Raw genomic sequence first — 12,991 nt, forward strand, 5'->3', positions numbered from 1 at the left:
CAGCTGCTCCCTGCGCAGGCCCCGCCCAGCTCCTGCGGCTGCGCAGTGGAGCCTCTCCCCAGGCTGAGCCTCAACTTAATTAATGGAGTCACGTGTTTTGCTGCTGGAATTTATCCTCCTCATCTTCCATTACTAACCTGTCTACAGTGGCCAGCGCACCCGCGGGGCTTCTCCTTCTAGCTGCTATGGCAGTTTTGCAGTTCATTTTATTCTATTTTTTCGTTTTATTTTATTTATTTATTTATTGCAGTTCATTTTATACATTTTAGAATCAAAGGAGATAAAATTAAAGAAAGTTACATGAAATCCATCGTTGGTCAATTAAAGAGGCAGGAAAAAGGCAAAGTGAGGACATCTCTAGGATTGTATTAAATGCAAAATGCAGAAACACATACTTCTTTACATAGCTGGGTGCCGGAGAGTTAACATTTAACCTTCACAGCACTGGAGAGCTGCTCTGTGGGCAACAAGCTAACAGTGAGGAGTTTCCTGGTCTCGGCCCTGGTGCTGCAGTTGTGACTCTGAGGGGTCCGGAAAAGAGAATTACTCTAACGTTTCAAATGCACTTTATCGTAGACGCCTAAGAACAATCCATAGGGCTCCAGGTTAAGACTGACTTTTGCTAAAGAAGCTGTGAGCCTGGGATGTGGCTCCTCACCGTGGCCTGCCCAGTTAGGAACTTATGATGAGACCATCCTGTGTGGTGACCTTCCATCACTGAGGTTGTCAGCCTGCCATGTGGCTGCCTGCTCTTGTTGGGTCTACTGTGCGGCTCCTTCTTCATTCACAGAACCAACAGAGGAGACCGAGAAGCAGCCGCCATTGATGAAGAAGGACCCGGCGAGTATAGTGCCCTGGAGGCCACAGGAAGAGAGGGTTGCCAGGAGGAGTATAACTAGGTCAGATGCTAGGTAGGTAGGTTTTAAAAAACAACTTCTAGAATATTGTCGATATTTGCATTTTGTAAATTCAGCTGTACAAATGCGCATCTTTTTTTTCAAGCCTATTGGTGCGTCTTGACTAGTTGTAATCTCTTTCATAATAATGTCCAAAGACTAAATTTGAGGGCGTTAGTGGAAGGTAAGACCTGAGCCGACAGCTGGATAGGCCTTGCCTCTGAGTACTCCCAGCCCCTTTCTGCCCCACTTCCTCTTCTGTCCCATGTCCAGACCCCACAGTCCTTAGCGGTTCTCTGGTCAGTCCTGTAATGGAAATTGCCCTGAGTCTGTCCTCCCGTCTGTGTGCTGGGTAAGCCCGCAGGCCTCAACAGCAAAAAGATCTGGGTTCAAATTCCTCATCCATCAGTCGCTCCCATTTATTCTCTACACACACTTGACGCACACTAACTCCTTCTATCCTCACAGCCACCCCGGGGGGAGATCCTGTCATCACACCCATTTTACAAGAGAGAAAACTGAGTCATGAGAGGTTATATAACATAAACCCAAGGCCACCCAAACTGGCTAGAGCTGCACCGGTAGGTGGCAGGGCCAGGATGGCAAACCCAGGTGGTCTCCTGAGCTGCTAACCTCTGCACATACTGTGTCCTGCAGTGAACTTCTGGGGAGTGTTGCTGTGAGAATTAGACTAACTAACATGAATAAAGCACTTAAAGCTCTGCCTGGCACTTAATAAGAGCTCCCATAAAAAGTCAGTATTACTAGGTTGTTGTTATTATTATCTCGAGATGAAAAGGCTGCCTTTGACTTGTCAGGGTTGCTATTGTAATAAATCTGGTGTCTTTCCTTTCTTTTTTTGTTAGCCAGTAGCATTGTTCCAGGTTCACTCAGCCCTGGGGTGGGAAAGACCAACCTAGCCAGTCAAGGTCTGGTGGGAACCAGGTGAGGCCAAGAATTTAGATGCTGACTTATGCACACGCCTGCTGCCTGCCCCTCCGGCTCCTTGTTCTCATTTTGTGTAGGCAAAGCACCCCCACTAGAGGGTGTGCAGGTGTAAAGAATGGAGGTTAAGCACCTTAGGACGCTGGACTAAACGCCTGGAGGGAAGCAGGGTGAGAGGGTGCCCTGGGCAAGCCCCCAACAGTCACAAGGTTGATTCCTGGGGAGTGGGCTGTGGCTGGCGGCCAGCGGGAGCAGATGTTCTGCATTATGAGAAACTGAGCAAAGGTATGTGAGCTCTCTCTGTATTCTTTCTTTATTTTTTTAAGATAGATTTTTTTTATTGATTTCAGAGAGGAAGGGAGAGGGAGAGAGAGAGAGAAGCATCAATGATGAGAGAAAATCATGAACTGGCACAGAGCAAAAGAGATCAGGAGACATGGCTAATAACACAGTTTCGGGTGGGATCTGGGACAGAAAAGGGTCGCTTGTGAGAGCACTGGCGAAATCTGATTAAAGTTCATAGTTTGGTTAGTAATTAATACTGCACCAATGTTCATTTCATTTATTTTCTTTTTTTATTAATCCTCACCCAAGGATATATTTCCATTGAGTTTTAGGGAGAGTGAAAGAGAAACGGAAAGACAGAGAGAAAACCATCAATGTGAGAGAAACACATCCATTGGTTGCCTCCTGCACGAGCTAGCCCCGGGAGAAGCCTGCAACCAAGGTACGTGCCCTTGACGGGAATCGAACCCAGGACCCTTTGGTCTGCAGGCTGATGCTTTATCCACAGCCAAACTGGCTAGAGCTGCACTGGTGTTAATTTCTTTGTACCATGATTGTGTAAGATGGTAACATTAGAAGTGGGCCCTGGCCGGGTAGCTTAGTTGTTAGAGTGTTGTCCTGACAAGCCAAGCTTGCAGATTCAGTCTCTGGTCAGGGCACCTACAAGAATCAAGCAATGAATGCATAAATAAGTGGAATAAGAAATCAATGTTTCTCTCTCTAAAATCAATAAATAAACATTTTTTTAAAAAAAGAAGCCTGACTACTGTGGCTCAGTGGTTGAGCATTGACCTATGAACCAGGAGGTCACAGTTCGATTCCACATGGCCCTGTTTCGGGCTCCCTCCCCAGTTGGAGGCATGCAGGAGGCAGCAAATTAATGATTCTTTCTCATCATTCATGTTTCTATCTCCCTTCCTCTCTGAAATCAATAAAAGTATATTTTTAAAAATAAAAATATTTTTTTAAACATAAAAATATGTTTTTAAACATTGATAATGGAGACTGACTTCTATTTGCTGGAAAATGAACTTCCAAATTCTGAACGCCAGACTCAGGGAGATGTGTCTATCACTGGAGAACCGCAGGCCAAATCCTGGGGCAGGCCTCTTCCATCACTCGGCAGGGAGCGGACAGGCCAGCACCAAGAGGAAGAGGAGCCGCTCACCCAGGGATCAGAACGGGGCAGCAGGGCGTGGGACACCAGGGCTGTTACACAATACCCTCGCTCCCTCCACCAGCCTAACGGCATCCAAGCACCCTCAACAGTTGTTGGCACATAGCGGGCGCTCTTTAAATCTTTGGTCAACGAATGATCGGCCTCTTCACATAAATCAATAGTCACATCTTAAATAACTCATTTGGCAGGACCAACTACTCCACTTCATGGTTCTCTCCACCTGAAAGAGCCCCCAGATCTTTATAAGCCTGGCTCCTACGTGTCAATCAGATCTCTTGGTCCAACGCTGCCCTCTTCACAGAGGCCTGTCCTGAGCCCCCAGCCCCTCTCATTACCCTGCGTTTCAATCCCACCCTGTAGGGTTGGCTTACTGATTTCTCCCCGCTAAAAAGTTCTAAATCAGCGTTTCTCAACCTGTGGGGGTCGCAACCCCTGAAAATACATCCTGCATATCAGATATTTACATTACGATTCATAACAGTAGCAAAATTACAGTTATGAAGTAGCAACGAAAATAATTTTATGGTTGGGCCACAACATGAGGAACTGTATTAAAGGGTCGCGGCATTAGGAAGGTTCGACCGATGGTCTTAGACTGATAAGCATTGGGGAGTGGCACCTCTTTCTTCTCCTCGTTTGGCACGAGGACACCCACAAGACCATGCCTGAGATTCTGGGCAGGATTCTGAGCCTGACTCATGACTCTGGGTGAGCCAGAGACTCCTGAGGTTCCACTTGAAGATTCTTCAGAAAAGAGAGAAAACGTATGATCTCACAGGATTCAAATGACACAATAGCCTTGACAAACAATTCACTCAAAGAAACACACTGATTCATTTCTGTTGATGTAGTTCTTCCGAACCTTCTCTGGCTCCAGGCATAAGCTTCTGATTTTGAAATACCAATATGACTTATATAAGTTGTGATTTTTGTTTAATCCGCAAATACACTCTCCTTCATCTCTCTGTTGTTGTGATTGATGCAAGCCGCCTCCTGACTTGGTCTCCCCCTGCCAAACCCACAGGGGCATTGATGGGAAGATGTGACCAGAGCTGTGCCCACAATGACCTGTGGGCCCTGCCAAGGCAAGGCAGACCCAAGAGCCTTCGGATGCTTTTGAAACTAGAAGAGGCCACAGCGGGAAGAGGCCGCAGCGGGATGGGGGTCAGCCCAGCATCCGAGGAGCAGAGGGACCGGCCCCTGGCCCAGCACGCTCCCAGGGTTCAGATCAAAGCTGATGGCGGGAGTGCATTCATTCCAGTTTCCTAGGTGTGTGCTCCTTACAGTGCCCTGGAGCCGTACCTGGGCGTGGGCAGCATCAGACGCTGGCTGAGGCCTGACTCAGCATTCGTAACCACCTCTTTGGGCAGGAAGCCACCTCTGGCGCACCGCTCTGGGAGGCTTGAGTTTTTCCACCTTCGGATGAACTCCTGTAGCTGAAAGCAGCGTGCGGCTGGCGGATCTGAGCACCACTTCTCCAAGGGGCAGAGCAGGCCCGAGGAGACTCCCAAGTTCCGTTTCTACTACAGTCCTGGCCTTTCCAAGCAGGAAGGGGCCAGACAGATCACCAACCTGGGCCATTTATTTATTCTTGTTGTCCTGTCCCTTCACTCACCCACCCTCACCTCTTTAACACAGCAGGTCTTTTTTAAAAATATGTAATTTATTGCCCGGCTGCCATGGTTCCGTGGTTGAGCATTGACCTATGAACCCGGAGGTCACAGTTGGATTCCTGGTCAGGGCTCACACCTGGGTTGCGGGCTCCATCCCCAGTAGGGGGCGTGCAGGAAGCAGCCGATGGATGATTCTCTCTCATTGATGTTTCTCTCTCTCCCTCTCCCTTCCTCTCTCTGAAATCAATAAAAATATATTTTAAAAATGTATATGTAATATATTATTTGAATAGGTAATACTTTGATATGAACCAAATTAAAAGAAAGCATACACACAAAGATATGGAGAAATCGGTGTGCACTGTTGGTGGGAATGCAAATGACACAGCCACTGTGATAAACAGGATGATGGTTCTTCCAAAATTAAACATACAGCCCAACCGGAGTGGCTCTGTGGTTTAGCATCGATCCAGGAGGTCACGGTTGTATTCCTGATCAGGGCACATGCCCAGGTTGAAGCTCCTCCCTCGTGGAGGCAGCTGCTTGATGATTCTCTCTCATCACTGATGTTTCTCTCTCTCCCTCTCCCTTCCTCTCTGAAGTCAATAAAAGTAAAATATATATATTTTCTAAAAAGATTCCATACACAGATAAAAAAAATTAAACATAGAACTACCCAAGGATCCAGCAAGTCCACTGTGGGTACGTATCCAGAGGACATAAATCACTGTCTTGAAGCAATATCTGCACCTCCACGTTCATTGCAGATATCTTGTACCCCAATATTCATAGCAGAATTCATCACAATAGCTAAAACGTAAGAATAGCCAACAGCTACTGTTCTAAGCACATTCACTTATTTAATCCTCACAACAACCCTGTGATGTAGGTGCCATTATTAATTATTCCCATTTTACAGGTCAGGCCCTCCAGGCAAGGTCAGTAACGTGCCTAACATCATGGAGCTAATGACTGAGAGAACCGGACTTCGCCCACAGAGTGGAGCTGCAGGCCTCTGGGCACACAAACATTTACTGAGTTTCATGCCAGACCCTGAGCTTCCTAGCGAGAAAGATGCAATGATGCCTTAGACATAAGCCCCAACTTCAAGGAGTTAATGACTACAACAGGGACACCATTCACCCTAATGCAAGACAGCGAACTGGTCAGCGTTAAAAGGGAGAAACACTGAATGTCCTGAAGGGTAGAGGAGGGGTGGTGAGGAGTGAAGCCGGGGAGGGACACGGGAGGTTGGCCAGCCAGGGAGGGACCGAGGGAGGGCTCCAGGGCATGTCCGGCCTGTCTCACTCAGTCCCGATCGGCCAGACCCCAGCAGCAAGCTAACCTACCAGTTGAAGTGTCTGCCCCCTGGTGGTCAGTGCACATCATAGCGAGTGGTTGAGGAGGTGACATCTGAGTGTGAAGGGGACCAGCATGTATGGAGTAGTGGTCCTGCACCAGCCACTGGTAGCCTTCCCAACAACCCTATTCGCCCCTCCATTTCATAGATGAAAACGATTGAAGCTCCCAAAGCTCCATATGTATATATCCTATATAATAAAAGCCTAATATGCTAAGTGTCCGGTCATCTATTCAACCAATCAAAGCGTAATATGCTAATGATATGCTAAGGCCACTCAACCACTCGCTATGATGTGCACTGACCACCAGGGGGCAGACACTTCAACTGGTAGCTATGACACACACTGACCACTAGTTTCGGCCCGATCCCGCAGGCCAGGCCGAGGGACCCCACTGGTGCATGAATTTGTGCACCGGGCCTCTAGTATTACATAAGCTGCATTTCAGCAGTGACACCAGGACCCTCTCCCAGGTTGGTCTAGAACTCAGCAGCCCTCCTCCCTCTGGAATGTCTGGGAATCTAGTCATCTGGGTGTGAAAGGCGGCTAATTAAGAAGCCAAAACACTTTGAAGATGCCATTGCCCATAAAAAGGGCTGGTTCCCACAGTGGCAGACAGGGAGGCAGAGAGAGTTGTGGGATGACAATCTAAGGACAGGGTAGGAATTCCTGGGCAGAGGAGCCATGAGCAAGGAAGCCGAGGTTTCACACATTTCAAAAACGTCCTCCTCTGTCCTCCTCTGGCCCCAGGGCCAGGCCTGACCAGCAGAACCTGAGCGACGGATGAGTGATGACTCTAACACCCGTTTCTGTGAAAGAGTGGGCCAAAGCACTACTTGGTTATCGCCACCAAGTAGCCCTGTTCACCCGCCCCCTTTGGCTTTTATTGTCATCACAGCTTGAACTAAAAATTAAGCTCTAGATACAATTAGCAGGATAAGCATCCCTGAGAAAGCACATGCTTCTAGAAGGCTGGGTCTTTAAAGACTAAACATAGAGATTCTAGCAAATCACCCCGGGGGATCGCACTTGTTTGGAAAAGTCAGGGCAGGGGCTGCCGCCTTCAGCAAGGTCCCCCCAGAGGCCCCCAACCTTTCAGAGAATCCTCCTTACAGACCTTCCAACCAAGGCCCGTGCTTCCCCACACCCCAGGCGGCCACCATTGGGGAGCAGAGCTGCCCAACTTCAGTCTCCCCCCGCCTTCCGCCATAACTTCTTCCTCTGCTGTCTTCCCAGTACATTGGCTCACTTCAAACTTGTTCATCCTAAGCCGGAACCTTTGTGAAATTATAAACTCCATGTACTAGTTGCCCTTCTTTCTCAGATGCCTTGAAGTCCATTAAAACTGTGAACACAACAAAAACAGAGTTTTTCTGCGCATTATCTAGAAGCCTCTTTCTTTTTGGGGCCCCGGGGCTAGAGCACAAGTCTCCCGTATTCACTAATCCCACGCTTCCTCCTTTCCATGACCTCAGGCAACTCCTTTTTCTTTCTCCGAGCCTCAGTTTCCCCACCCCCAGGTTCCTCACAGCTCTAAGGTGGTAAAATGCACAGACCAAGCCAGTCGGTCTGGGTTAGAATCCAGACCCTGCCCTTTGTTGGCAAGCAAGTCACTTAGCTCATCTCTGTCTGCCTCAGTGGCAGCATCTGTGAAATGGGGGGACTACTTCGCAGGGCTTTTGAGCGACCTTCCTTCCTTCCTTCCTTCCTTCCTTCCTTCCTTCCTTCCTTCCTTCCTTCCTTCTTCCCTTCCCTCTTTCCTTTCTTCTTTCCTTTTCCTTTGTAAAAGAAATACAAGCATAGGACAAACATAATTCAAATGCTTTAAAACAAAAGCAAAAACATACACTATAAGCCCCCCCCCAGCTGAGCTGACCCGGGCTCCCTAGTCCCCCCTCAGAGGCAACCACTGTTACGTGTTTCTTGGTCTCCTTGCAAGCCGATTCTGTTCATATACAAACATGTGTGACTAGGTAGCTTCCCCCTTCTTCCCCCATGAATAGTGGCCCCCTGCACCTCCCTAAACACACGATGCTGCACTTCAGTCCCCTCGGTTAACAATGTATCTTCTCCATCCCTCCCCACCAGGATGTGCAGAGCTGCCTGCTGTTCTCCAGGGCTGCCTGGAATTCCACTTCATCCATGCCTCATGATTCCTGAACATTCGGTTCCTTCCAATGCTTTATACAAGCAGGATCACCATGAATTGCACCCACATCCTGGTGTAAATGAATAGGATCATTTCCCAGCGGCAGTGTTGTTTCCTGCCAGCACATGGGCCATCTATGTCCTGGGGGCCACTGTGTGTGTCACCATCCCTGTCAGATCCCGTCTCTCCCCACCTCCCCAAGCAGCACACGGCGCATTCCAGATCTTTGCCAATCAGATAGACATTTAAGAAATGATATCTGGTTGTAGTTTTCATTTGCATTTCTATGACCATAGTGTAGATGAGTATCTATCACTTGCTATAAGAGCAATCGCTGTTGCCGAAACCGGTTTGGCTCAGTGGATAGAGCGTCGGCCTGCAGACTGAAGGGTCCTGGGTTCGATTCCGGTCAAGGGCATGTACCTGGGTTGCGGGCATATCCCCAGTGGGGGATGTGCAGGAGGCAGCTGGTTGATGATTCTCTCTCATCGATGTTTCTGGCTCTCTATCCCTCTCCCTTCCTCTCTGTGAAAAAAAGCAATAAAATATTTTTTTTAAAAAAAAAGAGCGATCGCTGTCATTTTTTACTTGGTCGTCCCTTCCTGCACTGATATGAATGATCTAAATATTCTACCAGAGACCCAGCCTCCCCTGGGAAACCCACGCCATTAATCCCACGCTGGGCCCGCATTGGCCCCTGTAGGGAGTGAAGGGGGGGTCCGTCTGTCATGGTGCCTCGGGACCACAGCCATGACCAATGACCCGAGCCTCCTTTCGGGATTTCTAGCTGTAAACTAAGGGCGATAATTTAGCCCGGGTGCTGGGACCATGACTCCGCCCAGGCCCAGGGCATCGGCCGGCTCTCCAACCCCAGCAGGCCGGTCCTGGGACTTGGCAGCGCACTGGCCTGCCCACCCCCGAGGAACAAAACTTCTTAGTCCTTCTGAGTTTCTGCTTTGTCCCCGCATCTTAAAAACTGTGGTGGGAACAGGACACTTCATTCAAAGGAGGTCCTGAAAGGCCCTATTGTGTGCATGGGGCCCAGGCACCAGCTCAAGGTTCCCTGAAAGAGAAAGACTTGGACAGCAGCAGGCGGCAGCCTAAGAACCCAGGAGGTCGGGCCCTCATTAATTAGCCCCTGGCCTTGCCTCATTAATATGCAAACACATGCAGAGCCCAGCCTCTGCTCCCCCTCAGAGCTCCCGTGACCCAGCTCTGTGTGAGTGCTGAATTGAGTGACGCGCTTTTATTTTCCCGGCCATGGGAAGAGCTGACAAAATCTGACCCTCTTTCCCAAATCTCAATATTCCATTGGAGCTTAGTCACTTCGCCACAGTCCCCACCACTCCCTATTACCTGCCATCAACTGACCTCACTCTTACACATTAACTACCTAGCCCCTAGGTCACTTACATTTGAGCCCCCTATTTGACATTTCCCTGGAAATTCACCAGCTTGGGGGAGTATTGACACTAAAGTGATTCCTGAATTGAGACGGGAGCCATTGCTCCTGGCTGAGCTGGGAACAGAGGAGTCCAAGCTCCATACTTCCCCCAGACGTCCGTCCGCACTTACCCTCCTGACACTACAAGTTGTCTTGTGACTCCGGCACTGAGGCCAAGGACTTCAAAGCCAAACAAGCTCCAAATTGAGTCGGCACCAATCCCTTTTGGCCTCCACCTGTCTTCTTCTGCCAGGCAGACCCTCCCGCCTCGGTTGGCTTCCTATTAAAATTAACAAGCGTTGCAGGCAAGCATCAAAGGCAGGGCTGTGCCTCTAACATTCCAGGCAGGCCCAGGCTCTCATCACAGCCTCTCCCAGGCCTTCCTCTCTTCCAACTGAACTGGGGGCAATGGTTCAGTGGGGAAGGCCAGAGTCAGAACTTTGGCCATTCTCCTCTGTTTGATATTTGCACCAAAGAAAATTCCAGAGCCAGCAGAACATCTTCATAGCGATTTTCTTCAAAGCGCCCAGCAAGAACTGGGCAATTATTCTTAAGAGGCACCCTTAGGAGAGTATGTTATTAACCTCATTTTATTGGCAGGGAAACCGAGGTCAAATGGCTTGCCCAAAGAGAGAGAAGAGAGAGAGAGAGTGTTGGGGGGAGAGGGGGGCGGATCAAAGCATTGGTGGACTAAATCTGTGTCCATCCAAGGCTCATGCAGACCTGAAGTTGGCCCAGGAATTCTAGCACACTCAGGCGTCCATGCCCAGCCCGGGTGTCGTGGCCACCCCTCCTGGTTCTCACACTGGGCTTCACAGACCCAAGCTGCTCACAGACCTTAGGTCAATAACCCCCACAGAGTGAGGGGGGTGGATCAAAGCATTGGTGGACTAAATCTGTGTCCATCCAAGGCTCATGCAGACCTGAAGTTGGCCCAGGAATTCTAGCACACTCAGGCGTCCATGCCCAGCCCGGGTGTCGTGGCCACCCCTCCTGGTTCTCACACTGGGCTTCCCAGACCCAAGCTGCTCACAGACCTTAGGTCAATAACCCCCACAGATGCTGAGGGGAGCAGTGAACCGTGTCATCCACCCCTGTATAACGCAGGAAGTGACAGCAGAGGACAATGATTCCCCTTCTAAAAAGCCCTCACACTGTCGTCTTTGTATTCCCCCATAAGGTGGATTGGGGATGATCCGATTATTTGCAAAGAGCTATGGATTTATGCTGGAGAAATCAACAAATTAAAATACCCGTGCACTATGGTTCGGAGTTATGGGTGAAATCCCTCACAGGTGGGGAAGGCCTCTTGGTCCCTGTACCTGAGGGACCTGCTTCAACAGGAGTCCTCAGACCCCCAGGATTTCCGACCTGGAGGAAACGTTAGAGGTCTGGCCAGCCCACTGTTGGGAGAGCTGTGCGGGGGCTACAGGGCCCCAGGCTGCTGAACTCATTCTCGCATCTTTGGAGGAAAGGCAAGACCCAAAAGTGCCCGCAGACGAGCAATTGGTGAAGTTTCTCGGAAAGATGCTTTGATTCCAATGTTTAGATACCAACTGCACTTTGGGGACGGTGGCTGAGGGCACTGCCTTAGAAATCTTAGAGCTAGGCACTTCCTAACCCAGCGGTTCTCAACTTGTGGGTTGAGACCCCTTTGGGGGTCGAATGACCCTTTCACAGGGGTCGCCTAAGACCATCGGAAAACGCATATATAATTACATATTGTTTTTGTGATGAATCACTATGCTTTCATTATGTTCAATTTTGTAACAATGAAAGTGGGGGTCACCACAACATGAGGAACTGTATTAAAGGGTCGAGGCATTAGGAAGGTTGAGAACCACTGTCCTAACCAGTTTAAAAACCACTGTCTTGCCCGGCCTGTGTGGCTCAGTGGTTGAGAGTGACCTATGAACCAGGAGGTCACGGTTTGATTCCCAGTCAGGGCACATGTCAGGGTTTCGGGCTCAATCTCCAGTGTGAGTCATGCAGGAGGCAACTGATTAATGATTCTCTCTCATCATTGATATTTCTCTCTCTCTCTCCCTCTCCCTCCTCTCGGAAATCAATTAAAAAATATATATATTTTAAAAGAAAAGCAGAAGGAGAAGGGACAGAGAGTGAGAGAAGAGACAGAGACAGGTACACGAGGCCCCTAGTTTATGTCATCAGAGCATGCGGTTCTGCGATTCTCGACAGTGGTTTCTTCTCTGAGCGCCTCGGCATCCCAATGACACCATCAAACCTTCTTCTTCTCAGGAGCCACCCCACCCCACCCCGTGACGCGTGTGGCATCGTGTGGGGCCCTCAGCGGTTGCTTCATCCAAGCCGCGGGCTCTGCGAATGGGCACACTCTGCAGCCACCCAGGAGGTTGCCCAGGCCCTGGGAAGTGCTCCTCAGTCCCTCGCCTCACCCAGCGGCCCGCACTGGTGGTGGGACCCCAGGCAAGGACTCTCCCTCTCGGTCTCACCTGCAGTTGGGGTTGAGACTGAGAGACGGTGTGGACCACTATTGCCCTGGCAGCTCTGGCATCTAGAATTATGTCGGTTCCAGAACTCCTGGCTCTGAACCCACTGCCGTCAGAGGGAGGGATTCTAAGTAAAGGGGACCGAGTGCAGGGACCCAAGACCAACTTTGACGACTTGACCATCCCCATGGGCTCAGGCTGAGGATGCGGCTCCGGGCTGCCCCTGCACCTGCTCCCGCTGGGGAGGCGTGTGGCCTAACCTCCCATCTGCAGCAGCTCCTGCACACACCTCCGTGAAACCCAGGGCTCTGAGCGTGCACCCCACATGCCCTGAGGAAGCCAGAGTGCCCTAGACTGGGCGGGAGGGAGGGAGGGAGGGCCGAGACTAGGGAGAGGCAAGTGAGGCACCTAGGGCTCAACACGTAGACAGGTCCCACTCCCAGGGTCCTTCGGGTGCCGCCCTGCACCCCTGTGTCCTCACAGAAGCCGCTGCTTCCTCCTCTGACAGCTGTGGGCACGCTCACCGCCTCTGCTGGGCATCAAGCTCCTGAGCCAGGCCCTGTGTCTGAGGGCTGACCTGGAGCCTGGCACACAGGCAGCCCTGAATATGTTGCTGAATGATTGATGAAAGGAGAGAGAGACAGAGAGAG

General features: G+C 50.1%; 1 protein-coding gene across 2 annotated transcripts in view; it reads left to right on the forward strand.

The window, feature by feature from the left end:
• OGFOD1 (2-oxoglutarate and iron-dependent oxygenase domain containing 1) overlaps positions 1-8,747 on the forward strand; it is a 41,684-nt gene extending 32,937 nt beyond the window's left edge. Inside the window, exons 14-15 of one of the 2 annotated variants that reach the window (XR_435701.2) lie at positions 791-915; positions 8,369-8,747. The gene's annotated coding sequence lies outside the window, so the exon portion shown is untranslated. Of the gene's footprint in view, positions 1-790; positions 916-4,330; positions 4,983-8,368 lie in introns of those variants that run through there. The other variant, XR_001513958.1, reaches the window with a different exon arrangement.
• Positions 8,748-12,991: the final 4,244 nt, after the last annotated feature.

The sequence above is a fragment of the Myotis davidii genome, unplaced genomic scaffold (assembly GCF_000327345.1).
Source record: "Myotis davidii unplaced genomic scaffold, ASM32734v1 scaffold2621, whole genome shotgun sequence".
Classification (NCBI taxonomy): domain Eukaryota; kingdom Metazoa; phylum Chordata; class Mammalia; order Chiroptera; family Vespertilionidae; genus Myotis; species Myotis davidii.